Below are 16,066 nucleotides of genomic sequence, written 5' to 3' on the forward strand. Positions count from 1 at the left end.
CCCCAGAGTGTGGTGGGAATGGATATTTTGCGGTATCCTTCCCGTGACATGGCCACCAAGCCACATGAACCAAGCCACACCATACCCACGAAGCCACGTCCATAGAACCAGTAGTAAAAAAAAAAGATTGAATTTCACCACTGAGCTAAACCGAATAAATAAACAAATAAAACTTGTGTTGGAGTCAGAAAGGGAGATCAGTCACAAAGAGCATTTTTCCATAGAATCCTTCCCCGCTTCCTTTCCTTATATTTAGATAGACACGGAATAATAACTTCCAGATCCTCATTTTTCACCCTCCCCAGGCTCCAGTGGCTTTCTAGGAACATGGGTAGGGTGCAAACGGCCTCCCCCGTCCCACCGCAGGCCCTATGGAGGCCAGAAATAGCCCATTTTCTGACTTTTGGACTGCCCTTAAGACCATTTTTCTCCCCCTGAAGGCTCCAGGGAAGCCCCAGGAGGGAGAAAAATGGCCCTATGGGCAACCTGAAAGTCCGGGAACAGACTTCCAGTTTGTGCTTTGGGTTGTTTTTCGGGGAAGCCTCCGGAGGGTGAAAAATGGCCAAAAATGAAGGGCGAAATCACCTGGCCAGCGCGTGCATGCGTGCAGGAGCTGACAGGCAATGCCTTGCATGTCCTAAGAAATAGCTCCACATGCCATCTGTGGCACACCTGCCATATGTTTACCATCTCGGTTCTAAATGCTCCATTTTCAGCGCTGCGCATGTGCACAAACCACACATGCGTGCAAAGCGTGCATTCATTGAACTAGTTGTTAAACCAGCAGCATCCCACCACTGGAAATATATGATGTTGACCAGGGAAGGGGCAGGCCTTTGCCAGCATGAAGTGGCTGATACATTTCATTCTGATCCCACCAACATTGAGTCAACTGAGTTTGCTTCCAACCCAAAGCTTAATAGAGTTTGCACACCTTGCTGTTCTTTTTGGACACTGTTGCCTTAGTGGGAAAAACACTATTGTAACATTGGGAATGTGATGAGCTGCCTAAGCCTGTCTCACGGCTGAATGAAAGTCAAGATTATGGGATAACAGCAGAAAAATGTTGCTGGAGTATTTTATCTCAATTATGTCCTTGTGACATAATGTATGAGACACGGCCATAAACTGTGGTGTGTGCTTGTTGACATTATCATTCACATCTTATTATTGGCTCAGCTCTGTACATGAATATGGTTAGATGTAAGGAGGAAGATCCTATAACAAGAACCCATATAACTTTTGATTAATTTATAACCACCCATCAAACCCTCCTATTTAAGGTAACACTTAGTGAAAAGAAGTGTGTATTTATCTTTCATCCCCACTTAATTATGCATCTTCAACTGAGCCAAGTTTTGGTATGCAAATGCATTATGTGCAACTTAAGATGAAGTTTGGATATGAATCATAGTGCTTAATCTTTTGGTCCATCCATTTCCCAATTGGAACTGCAAACCTCGTCCTTGAGTCTATAGCTGTAATAATTCCAGCTGGCAGCAAAGCCGCAGCATGATGAGGATGTTATATTATTGTAAGGTAGGAGAAGATGTTCTCAGGATAATGATCTGCATGTGCTTTAGTAACCAAGCGTTCAGCTCAAATATAACCTGGAGAAGGATACAAAGCCTGAAGCTCAGTCTTGACAAAAGGCTGTTGATTGGTTCAACCCTTCTAAGGTAGGTGTGTACCAAACAATCTTTCTTGAGCTGAAAGTGTCACTTGACCAAACTCCAGAAAAAAGAGAAAGCAAAGGTAGTACAAATAATAATAGGCTACTTGGGTGCAATCCCAAAACAATTTCTAACACCACTTGAAATCCACTGATACATTGACTATTAGTCAATTGCAAAAGGCAGCTTTACTTGGAAGAACTTGCCGGCATATTTGTAATACCATCAAACATCCAGATCTGCCTATTACAGGTCCTCGCAAAAGACTTGATAGGCAGACAAAAATGCCAAATCCAATCTGAACATCTGAATGACTGTGTAACAGATCATAATTAAATATGTTCAGTGCAGGAGAACTTTTCACATCTAAAATATTTTTTTTTCCTTTCTGTGTTAATAAAAACTACAGGCCAATGAAAATTTTTCAATACTTCCTGGAGCCGTGATGGCGAATCTATGGCACAGTGCACGCATGCACGCTGGAGCTCACAAGGCAATGCCTCACGTGCCCTCAGAAATGACTCCGTGTGTGCACTGTCCAGCTGATTTTGGCATTGATTTTCAACCATTTTTTCTCCCTCTGAGAAAAATGGCCTAACAGACAACCAGGAAGTTCATTCTCAAACTTCCGGTTTGTGCTTTGGGCTGTTTTTCACCTTCCGGAGGCCTCAGGAGGCTTTCCTGAAGCCTCCGGAGGGAGAAAAATGGCCCAACATACAAACCAGAAATCAGAAAATGGGCGGTTTTCAGCCTCTGGAAGACCTCAGGGGGGCGGAGGAGGCCATTTTCCCACTCCTCAGGCAACAGAAGCTTTATAAGAGCCTCTGGAGCCTGGAGAGGGTGAAAAAACATGCACTAAAAGCAGGCAAAGAGTGAGGGGGGGGGGTCATGTGTGCATGTGCAGGGGATCTAACATGCATTTACAGAGGTCACATGCATGCACGGGGGAGGGTACATAGAATTATGGGTGTGAGCATGTGCATGCATGACCCCCCCCATGTTCCCCCCGCTTCTGGCAAGCAATGGTTCGACACCCATGTCCTAGAGCCACATATGAAAAACAGCAACAACCTGATTTCTCACTGTTAGGAACAACAATATGATAGATCCATATAGAATCATAGAATTATAGGGTGATCTTTTAGTCCAACCTCATATCCAAGGCAGGAGTTCTTATATCATTCGGGACAATTGGTTGTCTACATAAACAGCTCCAAAGTGTTTCAGAGTTTTGAAACATTATTATGTCAGTAGTGAAAGAAGGAGCTTTTCCTGTGTAAGTAAATAATCAGAAAAGGACCTTGAAGTTCTGGATAACCTCTACAGGGTATACAAATATTTTCTTTCAAATATTACATTTGTTCACCCACTTGAGCAACAAGAACACTGTAATCCACAGCATACTTGCCACTTTGGTTAAATAGCCTATTTCTGTCTCTCTCCCTCCCTCAGTGTGTGTGTGTGTGTGTGTGTGTGTGTGCGCGCTTGCTTGCTTATAAAATATGAAGCAGTATTTCTTATTTGAATTGATTAGGAGTTAAGTGAGAAATAGCAGTAGCACTTAGACTTATATATTTCTAGGTTCTATCAGATCTCAAGACCTGAAATGGACACCTAACATCAAAATGTTATAAAGAACAGAACAATAAAGAATGTTCTTTCTGCATCAACTCACGAAACTCAAACAGCCCAAAGAGCTGCGGATTATGTTCTACAGAAAAATTATTGAGTCTGTCATCTGCACCTCCATATCTGTCTGGTTTGGCTCTGCAACCTAACAAGATAGACACAGACTTCAAAAGATAATTAGAACTCCCACCCCAAAAAAATTGCTACCAACCTGCCTTCCATTGAGGACCTGTTTAGTGCACGAGTCAAAAAGAGGGTCGTGAAAATATCTACAGATATTTTCACATCCTGGACATAAATTTTTTCAACTCCTACCCTCAAAATGACATTATTAGAGCACTGCACACCAAGACAACTAGACACAAGAACAGTTTCTCCTGAATGCCATCACTCTGCTAAACAAATAATTCCCTCACCACTTTCAAACCATTCACTAAGGCTGCATTGCTATTACTATTAGTCTTCTCATCATTCCTATCACCCATCTCCTCCCACTTATGACTGCAGGACTGTAACTTTGTTGCTTATATCCTCACAATTTATACTGATAGATTGTTTTCTGATTGCTTATTTGTACCCTATGACTATCATTAAGTGCTGTACCTTATGATTCTTGACGAATGTATCTTGTTTTTTTTTATGTACGCTGAGAGCATATGCACAAATTCCTTGTGTGTCAAATCATACTTGGCCAATAAAGAATTCTATTCTATTCTATTCTATTCTATTCTATTCTATTCTATTCTGTTCTGTTCTGTTCTGTTCTGTTCTGTTCTATTCTATTCTATTCTATTCTATTCTATTCTATTCTATTCTATTCTATTCTATTCTATTCTATTCTATTCTATTCTATTCTATTCTATTCCATTCCATTCCATTCCATTCCATTCTATTCTATTTATTCTATTCCATTTCACAGTGCTTTGCAGCCCTCTCTAAGTGGTTTAAGGGCTCATTTTCCCCAAGAATCTTGGTCCTCATTTTACTGACCTTAGAAGGAGGGAAGGCTGAGACAACCTTGAGCCTAGTGAGAATCGAACTGCTGAACTGCAGCCACCTGACAGTCAGCAGAGGTAGCCTGCAGTACTGCAAACTAACCACTGTGCCATCAAAAGGCTCAGTTCACATCACCAAAAGTTCATATTGTGGAACAAGATGTTGTTGTTTTTAAATTTATATTTCTAATGAAATCATTTCTTAACTTTTCCTTCCTGTACTGGTTGGTGGGAAAGATTTTGGGAGGCAGGCAGAAAAGCTACAAACTAGGCAAATGATCAAATAAGAGGCAGTTCAGCCTCCAGAAGAAATATGGATATAGCAAATGTCTCAGTAGAAACTCTCCCTAGTTGTCTGGACTGTAAAGTGCCGGGAAAGATTCACTTTGAGAATTGCAATGTCCTGTTAATCTAAATTTACAATAAGGTTAGACCTAGTGCTTCAGGATGTGCTTCCTGTCTGGAATACCTTGCAAGGCTGACATTCCTGGATCTTGTTGCCTTTTCCCACTCTCTGTACAAAAATGCACAGAATATTTATATTATTATTTATTATTATTATACAATTGTATCACAGCGGCCAGTTGTTTCTCCGGATTTGGCATTGGTTACTAGTCGGACCCCACCCAGGGGCCTAGGACGTCATAATGTATTTTCGTAATATGCGTGCAGATCCAAGCAGTGTGGATTTTTGCATTTGACTGATGGTGATTTTGTCAATTTTTAACTGTTTTAAATGTAATTCCAGTGCTTTTGGAATAGCACCCAGTGTGCCAATTACCACTGGAATTACCACTGCTGGTTTGTGCCATAGTCGTTGAAGTTCGATTTTTAAGTCCTGGTATTTTGCGATTTTTTCATGTTCCTTCTCGGCGACCCTGCTATCACCTGGTATTGCGATGTCTATGATTGTGACCTTATTTTTCTCAACCAGTGTAATGTCTGGTGTATTATGCGCCAGTATTTTGTCCGTTTGTATACAGAAATCCCACAAGATCTTGACCATCTGATTTTTGGTGACTTTTTCAGGCTGATTTTCCCACCAGTTTGTTGCTGTTTTAATATTATAATTTTTGCACAAATTCCAATGGATCATTTGTGCTACTGAATTTACAATCAGTCTGCGCAATTTTTTTACAGCAGCTGAGTATGTGATCAACAGTTTCATCAGCTTCTTTGCAAAGTCTGCATTTGGCATAATCAGAGGATTTTTTGATTTTGGCCTTAATGGCAGATGCAGATAGCTTGTTCTTGCACAGCCAGGATTAGTGAGTCTGTTTCTTTCTTTAATTATTCTATATATTATATAGAATAGATATTATATATATATATATATATATATATATATATATATATATATATATATATATATATATATATATATATATATATATATATATATATATATATATATTTATATATATATATATATATATATTTATTTATATATATATATATATATATATATATATATATATATATATATATATATATATATTATATTTCTTTAATTATTCTATATATAATTATAGAATATTCTATTCTATAATTATTCTTTAATTTAATTATTTCTTTCTTTATTATTATTATTGTTGTTGTTGTTGTTGTTGTTTTCTTCTTCTTATTATTTCTTTATTCATTAAACATGAAACTCAGCCAAATGAACATTCAAAAATGCATCACAAATACCATTGACTGGTTCTAATGGTTGATACAGTTTGCTGCCAGCATCCTAGGTATCAACCAAGTACCTTCTTAAAAAATATAAGATGTTGTGAGTAGTGCAGGTTTTTCCGGTTCCTGTGGTGCAATTTCTTTATGTGTTTTGTAAAATTCTTGGACATAGTACCAAGTGCCCTAATGGCAATGGGTATCACTGTTACTACATCATCATCATCATCATCATCATCATCGAAAACTTAGATTTTAAACTAGGGATTTGAAGGACTAAAAAGAACAATCCTAGCCAAGAATCACTGAGTATGTACTGTAGATATGGTGGGCATAGAAAACATAAAAGCTTCCTGTCTCTTTAATTGCCATTAAGAAGATAGGAGCCCTATTCTATCTATCAATCAATTGATCGATTGATCAGTCAATTTGTCTGAGAGCATGCCAGATACAGTGTTGCTACAAGGTGGAACACAAAGTCAAGGGAGATAGAAATTAGTGGCCTTTTCTTATATTGGATTTTATATTGATCTCATGAAAATTTAAATCTCCAATATTGGTCTGTGATTGCAACCAAGTTGACAGGTTGATCAATTGACAAATAGGATAGTATTTTAACATTTAAGTGTTTTAATATTTAGTAGATTATTAATTTAGTAATTTAGAATGTTAGTAGCCTAAGATTTTGGTATCCTAGTATTTTATTTATAGATTACTTAAATCATGTTGCTTTTAAGTGTGTTAGATTTTTATTAGGATATTTAATATTCTAGTATCTGCACTTACATTGCATTTTGCTAGTTTTATCTTGATGTGTAAAAATGGTTTAGTATTTTTTTCTTTCGCTTCTCTTTGCACTTTGCCATTCTTACCATGAAACTGTACAAAATTCTATAAAGGGTATTGATTGGTTGACCTTTTCCATGCTTATTTCACCCAGCGGGCTAAGCAAGTTTGTTTAACCATGATAATAACCATGCAGAATAAATTTTAATTATCTGGGTTCATACAATACATTAAGCAAATATATATATATATATATTAAAAGACACAAAAATCCACTAAATCGAATAAACTATATTAAGGCTTGTATAATGCTGATCGTAAATAATTATTATTTAAATCCAATATACATTTTGCTATATTGTGGCCATAACATATCTGGCCATATTCTTCACTTGCCAGTATATTGATACCTGAAAAACGCTGCACAATGGGAGCTGCCAGAAGGAAAGCAGAGGTAGATCACTCAGAACTTGTGTCAGATGTTAAAATATGACTTATGGATGGTGAGCATCAAAGGAAAGATGTCAAAGATACTGCCATAGATAGGATTCATCAGGAGAAGCTTGTTGTCCTATGAGCAAAAGGAGCCAATGATGCTGATGATGAATAACCTCAACAATGAAACCATCATAGTAATAATAATATAGGATACAGTGAAGTAATTTAAATCAATTTAAAATAGACCAGCAAAGAAATATAAATAGAATTGTAGATAGTGCTGGTTGGAGAATTCTCAGAATGGAAATCTTTTCTCAAAGTTGCCAAAAGGTTGTGAAATACTGGTCTGGAGAAAACAGGTACCACAATGGAAAAATGTCACTTTAAGTCCCCAGCCTTCAAAAAAATGTATGTATGTATGTATGTATGTATGTATGTATGTATGTATGTGTGTGTGTGTGTGTGTGTGTGTGTCAATCAGCTGATTGGTTGGTTGGTTGGTTGGTTGGTCGGTGGGTCCGTCCGTCCGTCCATCCATCCATCCATCCATCCATCCATCCATCCATCCATCCATCCATCCATCCATCCATCCATCCATCTATCTATCTATCTATCTATCTATCTATCTATCTATCTATCACTACACGATGATCCTATCAGATAGGTCCATTCTGGTGGGAGAATGTATTCTTTCAAGTATAAAGATGCTTCGCCATAACAGGTTTTATAAATTAAAACCATCACTTTCGGTTGAACTTGGAATTCTGTTGGGAACCAACAAAATGGCCACAGCATAGTTTTAATATGCTTATGGAGATGAGCACCACAACAGTTGTATTTTGCACCAAATGCACTTTATAGATCATTTTCAAATGTTCATGTTCAAAATAATGTTTTGCAGTAGTTCAAGTGAAAAGTGTCAGGGGCAAGATAAATATACTTTTGGTATAGACTGGTAAGGAAGAATTCTCAAAGCAAGCCAATGCAGAGGTATCTGATATGAGCCACAATATCATGGTAATGATGATGTCCTTGAGCAAGGCCATGGATTACATACATTGCATTAATCACAAAGGATATAACTTGTCATTGACATGATGCTGTCATTATGATCATTACATCCCATCCCACCCCGAATGCTTGAAATCAGGAGAATATTTTATAAGGAACTGTTCTGACCTAGGCTTCCCGAGAAAGCATAAATCACAATCTTAGTCCCCAAAATCCTTTTTTATTTAAATGGCTGTGAATTATGGTTATTCACAGCCCATAATGATTCAAAAGTCTTTTAAAGAGTCTGACAGATGTCTAGTGAGTTGCTGCAGTCTTTCAGAGTAATGTTGAGAAGAACCCACCTTTATCTCCCTTGAAATGCTGCCAGAGACCTAATTGCCAATTTCAAGGCCAAACGTAGCACAGAGTCAAAGAGGACTTCTCAGAGCTTGAACCGAACTAGATGAACTAATTGCTTTCTGCAAAGGCTCACGTGCATTTGCTCCTCTTTTATGTCTTAAGGGAGGGGCCAATCATCTCCAATCCTCACTTCCGAATCACCCTTTTTGTCTTTTCTTGCTTTCTGGCAGCTCTGCACATGTGCACACTGGGAACAGGCTCACACTGTTCTTCTGCCTCGCTGATGTCAGACTCTGAAGGCTCCGGAGGCAGCACGAAACTAGCAGATGGCTCTGGCCCCCTCTCTGCCTCCAACACAGAGCCCTCGTCCGAGACTTCCCCAGACTCCAGGACTGGCCCATGTTCCTCCCCAATCTCCTCATTGTCTGACTCTGATGCCGGCTCTGCAGACCGCTGGTAGACCACAACAGGAACTACTTATAGCAACCAGGAATAGAACTATTATGGTTTGAGAACAAATCTTTAACTACTACTTTGGGCAATGTAGCCAATCAAAATAAATTAATTCATATTACACATTGCATTCTGTGCAATTGCAATATGACTGGTATATTGGATGTCATTGAACATCAATATACATTTCAAAAACTTTCATCAAAATTCTGTCTAAACAAAGAATGTTATTTTTCCTGATAAGTTTCTTTCAGAACAAGTGCAAGGCTGCAAGACTATTATTAGTATTCTATATCTTTAATTACAGAAGTCTTTCTTGAAACCATTCATTTCCTTGTCATATCCATGATTGTGTGATGGAATCACAAAAAAAGCTTAATGTAAAATTTCTTTTTTTCTCTCCTGCAGGTGGTAGGGATGAATTTTGGTCCATTATAAATTTTGTAAACTTGGAACCAGGGTTCTAATTTTTAAGATTTCGTAGTGTTGTTTTAATCAAATAAGGTTAGGATATAGCTAAACCTATAATAAGAATTCTAAAAGAAATATTACCTGGATTTTATTGTAAGTGCATTTGCCACAGTTTCAAAAAAGATATCATTACAATTTTAACTCATAATAGATGATGCAAAAATCTATTCCTTGCATCAATAATCTATAGATGAAAGAATTTGTTTCTAAAAGTTGTGAATCGCCTTCTTCTTCTTCTTCTTCTTCTTCTTCTTCTTCTTCTTCTTCTTCTTCTTCTTCTTCTTCTTCTTCTTCTTCCTCCTCCTCCTCCTCCTCCTCCTCCTCCTCCTCATTATTATTATATACTTTATTCATTAAACATGAAACTCAGTCAAGTGAACATTCAAAAATGTATCACAAATGCCATTGACTGGTGCTAATGATTGATACGGGTTGCTGCCAGCATCCTAGGTATCAACCAAGTACCTTCTTAAAATATATGATGTTCCTAGTAGCACAGTTTTTTGCAGCTCCGCTGGTGTTATTGCAGGAAGCTGCGATTTCTTTATGTGTTTTGTAAAATTCTTGGACATGGTACCAAGTGCCCTGATGACAATGTGTATCACTGTTGCATATTTCATCCATAGCCGTGTACACCTCCTGATGTATGTAAAAAGCTACCCATTTTTCCCCATCTGCATTCATACCTCTAAATAGCATTCATACACAAATATTCAGCAAAACCTTGGAATTCCAGACTCGGCTGTTCTGCTAGACATCCTATTCAGCCATCAGCCTAATGTGCTTTGCCAGACTGTTGCCAAGAATAACAATGTAGGAATGGTAGGTGGTTTACATGTGAAGGTGCACAATGACAAAATGAGAAGTGCTGAGGATGTGCCAGATCAGACTTCATGTTTGCAGTCCCCTGGGTGCCTCTCCAAATTTTACTGCTGCAATTGCCATCTCTTTGCAATGTGCTGCTGGCCTCTAACTGCAGAAGAAATAAAATGGTTTGATCTTTCTGCTTCTAACTGCAACCCCTTTGGCGTCTCGTTTCTTTCAAGATCAGCTCGCTTTTAATTAAATGACCAACTTTATAGTTTCACAAGCCTTCTCCTTCTAATTAGATAGATAGAGATATAGATAGAGAGATAGAGAGATAGAGATAATAGAGATAGAGATAGATATTTCTTGGAGAGCAAGCAGGCTATTATCTGGGGAGGGGAAAATTAAATTCAGAGCCATTTTTTTATCGACTCTGAGTAGGCTGATGTTTAACCTCCCTACATTTCTGAATAGATGTGGCTGAAATGGGGCAAGATATTACAAGCTCTTTCATTCAGCATTTAAGCATTAAACAAGGGACATGGGAGAAGTCCTCTGCAAAACAGAAATCAATCTGATCCAGAAAAAGAAAGAAAGAAATTGATGAGTAACATCAGGGCTTGAAGGAGATGATGGAGATGGAATCTCCCTCTTCCCCAGTTTGATTAATTATCATTGGGGCTCTGGCAGGTGGGAAAGGGCTAACCTTTCATTGGGGAAGGTGATAGCCCATTGTGCAGCACATGTTTTGAATGCTGAATGCTGTGAGGACCATGATCTCATTGGCACCATTTAACCCTCTTTGCTATTTGGCCATAACCCAGCTGTAGAGGTAGTTCTCAATTTAAGACAACAATTGACCCAACATTTCTGTTGCTAAATGACACAGCTGTTGAGTGAGTTCTGCCCCATTTGATGACCTTTCTTGCCACAGTTGTTCAGTGAATCACTGCAGTTGTTAGTAAAACGGTTGTTAAGTGAATCTGGCTTCCCCATTGTCTTTGCTTGTCAGAAGGTCACAAAAGGGGACTTCCTGGGCGGGACTTACTGATGGAAGCAGCTAAACATAGCTGCTCCTGAATTACCAGTCGCGTTATCTGTTTAGATCAGGGATGTGCACTCACTAGAGGCAGGGGAGGCGGGGCCTCACCAGTTTCCTAAAGAAAAAGAAAGAATTTTAAAGATTATTTTAAAATAATTAAAGCCAAGCTAGTTGCTACCAGAGTCCAAGTCACAGTGACTTGGAGTCTGCTTAGTGCTAACTGTAGGGGGAGGCCAGAGAACTATGGGCCTCCTTTGCTTAAGGAATTTTTCACCTTTTAACAGTTATGCAAGGATTAAAAAGCAAAAAAAATAGTATGCAAATGAGGCCCATAGTTCTCAGGCCTCTTCCTGAAGAGGGCACGTGGTGGCTCTAGGAGCCACTATCCTAGCCTGCCTGGCCCTGGAGCCTGGTTAGACCAAATCTGGAATTTTGGCGCAGCTGGAAGGTATGTGGACGGGGCAGGGGGGAGGAATTCAATTTATTTGTAATGTAATTGTAATTTGTTTTTATTGTGTGCGTATGTGTGTGTGTTTTATTTTTTAAAGTGCCTTCCGGGCCGAGTGAAGCAACAACCTTTGGACAGGAAAGCATACAGCTTGTTAGAGAAGTAGATTTTAAGGGGGGTTTGAAACAATAGCAATCTTACAAGCTTAAAGTTGGCACATTAATACAAAGTTTCTGTACAGGCTCCATGCCATCTTGTTTTATTTCCATATTCAACATAAACAGTTAGGAAAAGTTGTTAGATCAAATCAGAGAAAAGAACAGACTTTCTGTGGTCTGAATGGATTTGTACTTGAAACTCCTGTTAATAAAGGATTGTGATGTGCATTTTGAAGGCAAAACTGCTTCAGATCAGCTGCAGCTTGGGGAAAGCCAGGGCTTGTGAGTTTGCCAATTGTGTGTGTCTGTGTGTGTGTGTGTGTGTGTGTGTGTGTGTGGCGTCGGGGCAGCACCAAACGCAGAGTCTGACCCTCCGACAACCTAGCTGGAAAAGGATGGGGGGGGAGCGGAAAAACAAGAGGCGGTTTGAGCCCAATCTAACGGGTTGTGGGGACGAGGAGGAGAGTCGCCTGTTCCTTTAATTTGCTCTGTTTCCTCCCCGCTCCATAATTGGCAAACCACATCTTCACAAGCCAGGACCACGTGGTTCTCTCGGGGAGAGAGAGAGAGGGAGAGAGAGGAGGGCGCCTTTGGAAAGGGGGCTGCTGATGCAGAAATCCTCCCTCCCATCTCTCAGGTCTCTTTCCCCACCCCATCCCTCCGCTTCCCCCAAAATCCACCCTCTGCCTCGCCAAGCCGCTGCGATATCCTCAGAGAAAACAGGTGAAGAAGCGCCCTGGAGGCATGGGGGGGCGAAGTAGGAAAAACATGTGGGGGAGCGAATCGCGCGTGCCTGCATGTGCCACGGAAGACCCCCATCTCCACCCAACCTCTCCAAGCGAAATGGATAAGGCTTGACCAAGTGGGGAGGAGCGAGGGGTGTTTTGGCCATATCTGGAGCAAGAAAGTTTTTGTGTGGTGTGAGGGGCAAAGTTGCAGTCTTTGGGAAGGTGGTGGGGTGGGATAAGGGAGGGACGGAAAGAAGAGCTGTGTTTTTTCTTTCTCTTTCTCTCCGCCTCACCAGCAATGAAGGTCACCGCACGTCACTGGTTTAGATGATCATCTATCAGACATCTGACAGACACCTTACTCTTCGGGCAAGAAGGGAAGAAGAGAAGTTTTGTCGAGCAAACGCCTTTCTGATCTTTGCAGCTTCTGTGTCTGCGAAGAGAGGGGGGGCAGCTGAAGGCAGAACTGTTCCATGCTGGAAATCTCCAGCTGCTTTGCAGCACAAAGTAAGCGTCCCTCCCACTCAGAACAAAGATTGAATTACTTGATTTCAAAACGAGCAGAACTCGTATGCGAGAGCATTAATTGTTTATTTAAATCCTAGCTTCTTTTTTACAAGATCCTCGTCCATTATTTTATCTATTTAAGGAGGTACTTAAAATGGTGACGAGCCAGTTGAATTGCTGAGTAACAATGTTTATCTAGTTTTACAGAGTTTCAAAACTTCAAAGGAAGGGAGTGATTTATTATTTTGCCTCACAGCCGGCCAACAGATCTTTGCTAATTAGTTTCACTTTTAAAAGACTCTTTGCTAATATAGAGACATTCAAAACGGTGATGAATATGCTGAACTGTTTCATTACAATGCTTATTTTTTGAAACCTTCTGCAAAGTCCTACGAAGTTTAAAAAAAACCCCTCAAAATAAAGGGGTGATTTAGTACCTCTTTCCACAACTGTATAGCGGGCCAGTAGAGTCTTCCTAATTGCTTGAAGATAAAACTTGGAATGGCCTCAAAACCAAATCCTAATCTGAAACCCCCTCCTTCAGCCCCCAGAAGCACATCGCCAATACTTGGCACAAAGTCGCAGCCACCGCCCTCTATGCCCCCTACTGGAGAGTTACTAACGACAGAACTCTTCCTGAGAGAACTGAGTGAAGCTGATAACATGCTGACAATTAAAGTGGAAAACAAACTGAAAGATTTTAAAGAGGAGATAAAAGGGGAGATAAAAGAGGAGATAAAAGAACTTAAGGAGGACTTGTACGATAAAATTGATGCCAGTGTTGCTAAAATTAAAGATGATATGCTGGGGCTTGTAACTGTACTGACAGAACATGTTTCAGGAGTTGAAGATAGTTTAGAGGATCTTAATCAAGCTAATACTAATTTGACATCGAAAACAGAGGTGGTGCAACAAAAAGTTGAAAATGCTGAAAAAGAAATTATAATGATAAATTACAGACAAATGGAACTCACATTAAGAGTAAGGGGGTTGTGTGAAGAAAAACAGGAAAACCTGAAACAGATTCTTTCAGAAGCTTTTGATAATCTGGTGGGAAGACAGGGGCTTGACTGGCAAATTGATAAAGTTTATCGTGTTAACTCTTGGGTGGCAAAGCAGAAGCAGCTTCTTCGAGACATTGTTATATATTTCACTACAAGAGAGCTCAGAAACATGATATTACAAGAGTCTTATAAAACTAAGCTCCAGATTGGGGGTCAAGATCTGACTGTTTTGAAAGAGATACCACCTCAAATGCTAAGAGCTAGGAGAGATTATGCCTTTTTAGTTGAAGAACATAGAAATCGTCAGATACAGTACAGATGGGATGCGCCATTTGGCATCATACTTACACTGGACAGGCAAAGATATCGTCTCAACTTTGTATGGAAAGCCCGAGATTTCTACCATAATATTTTGAAGGTTGGACATCCTGCACCTTCTGGACCCAGAGAAAGATCACAAGAAAGACAAGACAGACAGCAAATCACACAACTACCAGATAAGATGGATCATCTCTCTCTTCTAGAAGCGCAAGGTGTTAAGGAACAGAGACCTAGCCATATGATTACTAGACGAATGGAGCAACAAGTTAAAATGCAACAACCGCAGCAACTACCGGCTATCGATCAAGAAGCCACAGCAACAACCTCAGAAGCAGTGGGAGGAGCTAGGTCAAAGGTTAAACAGGCCATGCAGGAGGCTCTAAAAAAGCTTCAGCTAACCAAAGATCACAACTAAGATTTTAACATGGAATGTCAACAGATTGAATTCTCCACAGAAGAAAAAGAAAATATTTCACTATCTTAAACAGTTCAAGAATGATATAATTTGTTTACAAGAAACTCATATTAAATCAACCGATCAAAAATATCTGAGTAACCCAAGATTCGGTCAACATTTTGTAGCTTCTGCTATGGAAAAGAAAAATGGTATAGTTGTATACTTAAGAAAAGATATGAAAGCTGAATTAATTGAAGCAGATCCCTATGGAAGGTACATTGCATTAGATCTAATCCTAGAAGGGGAAAAGACATTGTTTTGGGGAATTTATGCTCCTAATCAACAGCAAGACGGTTTCTATAGAAATCTTCACACTAAATTAGTACAGTGGGATTATAGGTCTTGTATATTAGTGGGTGACTGGAATGGTGTTATAGATACCAAGAGAGATAAGAAGATTTCTCACCCAAACACTAAGATACGAGCAAAACTACCTAAATCTTTTTTGACATGATGGATGACTTTGAACTGAGAGATATCTGGCAAGAAAGAAATGCAGAAGAATATGATTTTATCTTTTTTTTCTGATAGGCATCAATCCTTTTCCAGGATTGATTTCATATTAACCACTAATGATTTGCTTTCTAGAGTGAAGAAGACAAAGATTGCGACTAGGGTCCTTTCAGATCATAACCTAGTTTGGATGGAATTGGGAGGGATGGTACAGGCAAGAAGGTCTTGGAGATTGAATGAAAACTTATTTAGATATGGAAAATTAATCAATGATTGTAAAAAATTGCTAACTGAATACTTTGTTTTTAACATGAATAAGGATACACCTATGGAATTTGTATGGGATGCAAGCAAAGCGTATATGAGAGGAGTATTGATAAATATAAATAAATCACATAGACATAAACAAGGGGTAAAAAGAACAGAGTTAGAGGAAGAAATTAAGAGGAAAGAGCTGGAGTTAACAATGAATCCAGGCGATACAAAGGTCAAGGAAGCAATCACCATATTAAAATCCCAATTTGATATGTTGATCTCTGACCAGGTAGCCACCAGTTTGTTATATGCAAAACACAATACTTTCTGTAATGCAAATAAACCTGGCAGGTGGTTAGCTTATCAGATTAGGGAAAAAAAGAAAATTCGAAATATATCTAAATTGACTTACAAAGG

The sequence above is a fragment of the Thamnophis sirtalis genome, unplaced genomic scaffold (genome assembly GCF_051295495.1).
Source record: "Thamnophis sirtalis isolate CommonGarterSnake01/CBP01778 unplaced genomic scaffold, rThaSir2_p1.2 scaffold_4, whole genome shotgun sequence".
NCBI classification, from domain to species: domain Eukaryota; kingdom Metazoa; phylum Chordata; class Lepidosauria; order Squamata; family Natricidae; genus Thamnophis; species Thamnophis sirtalis.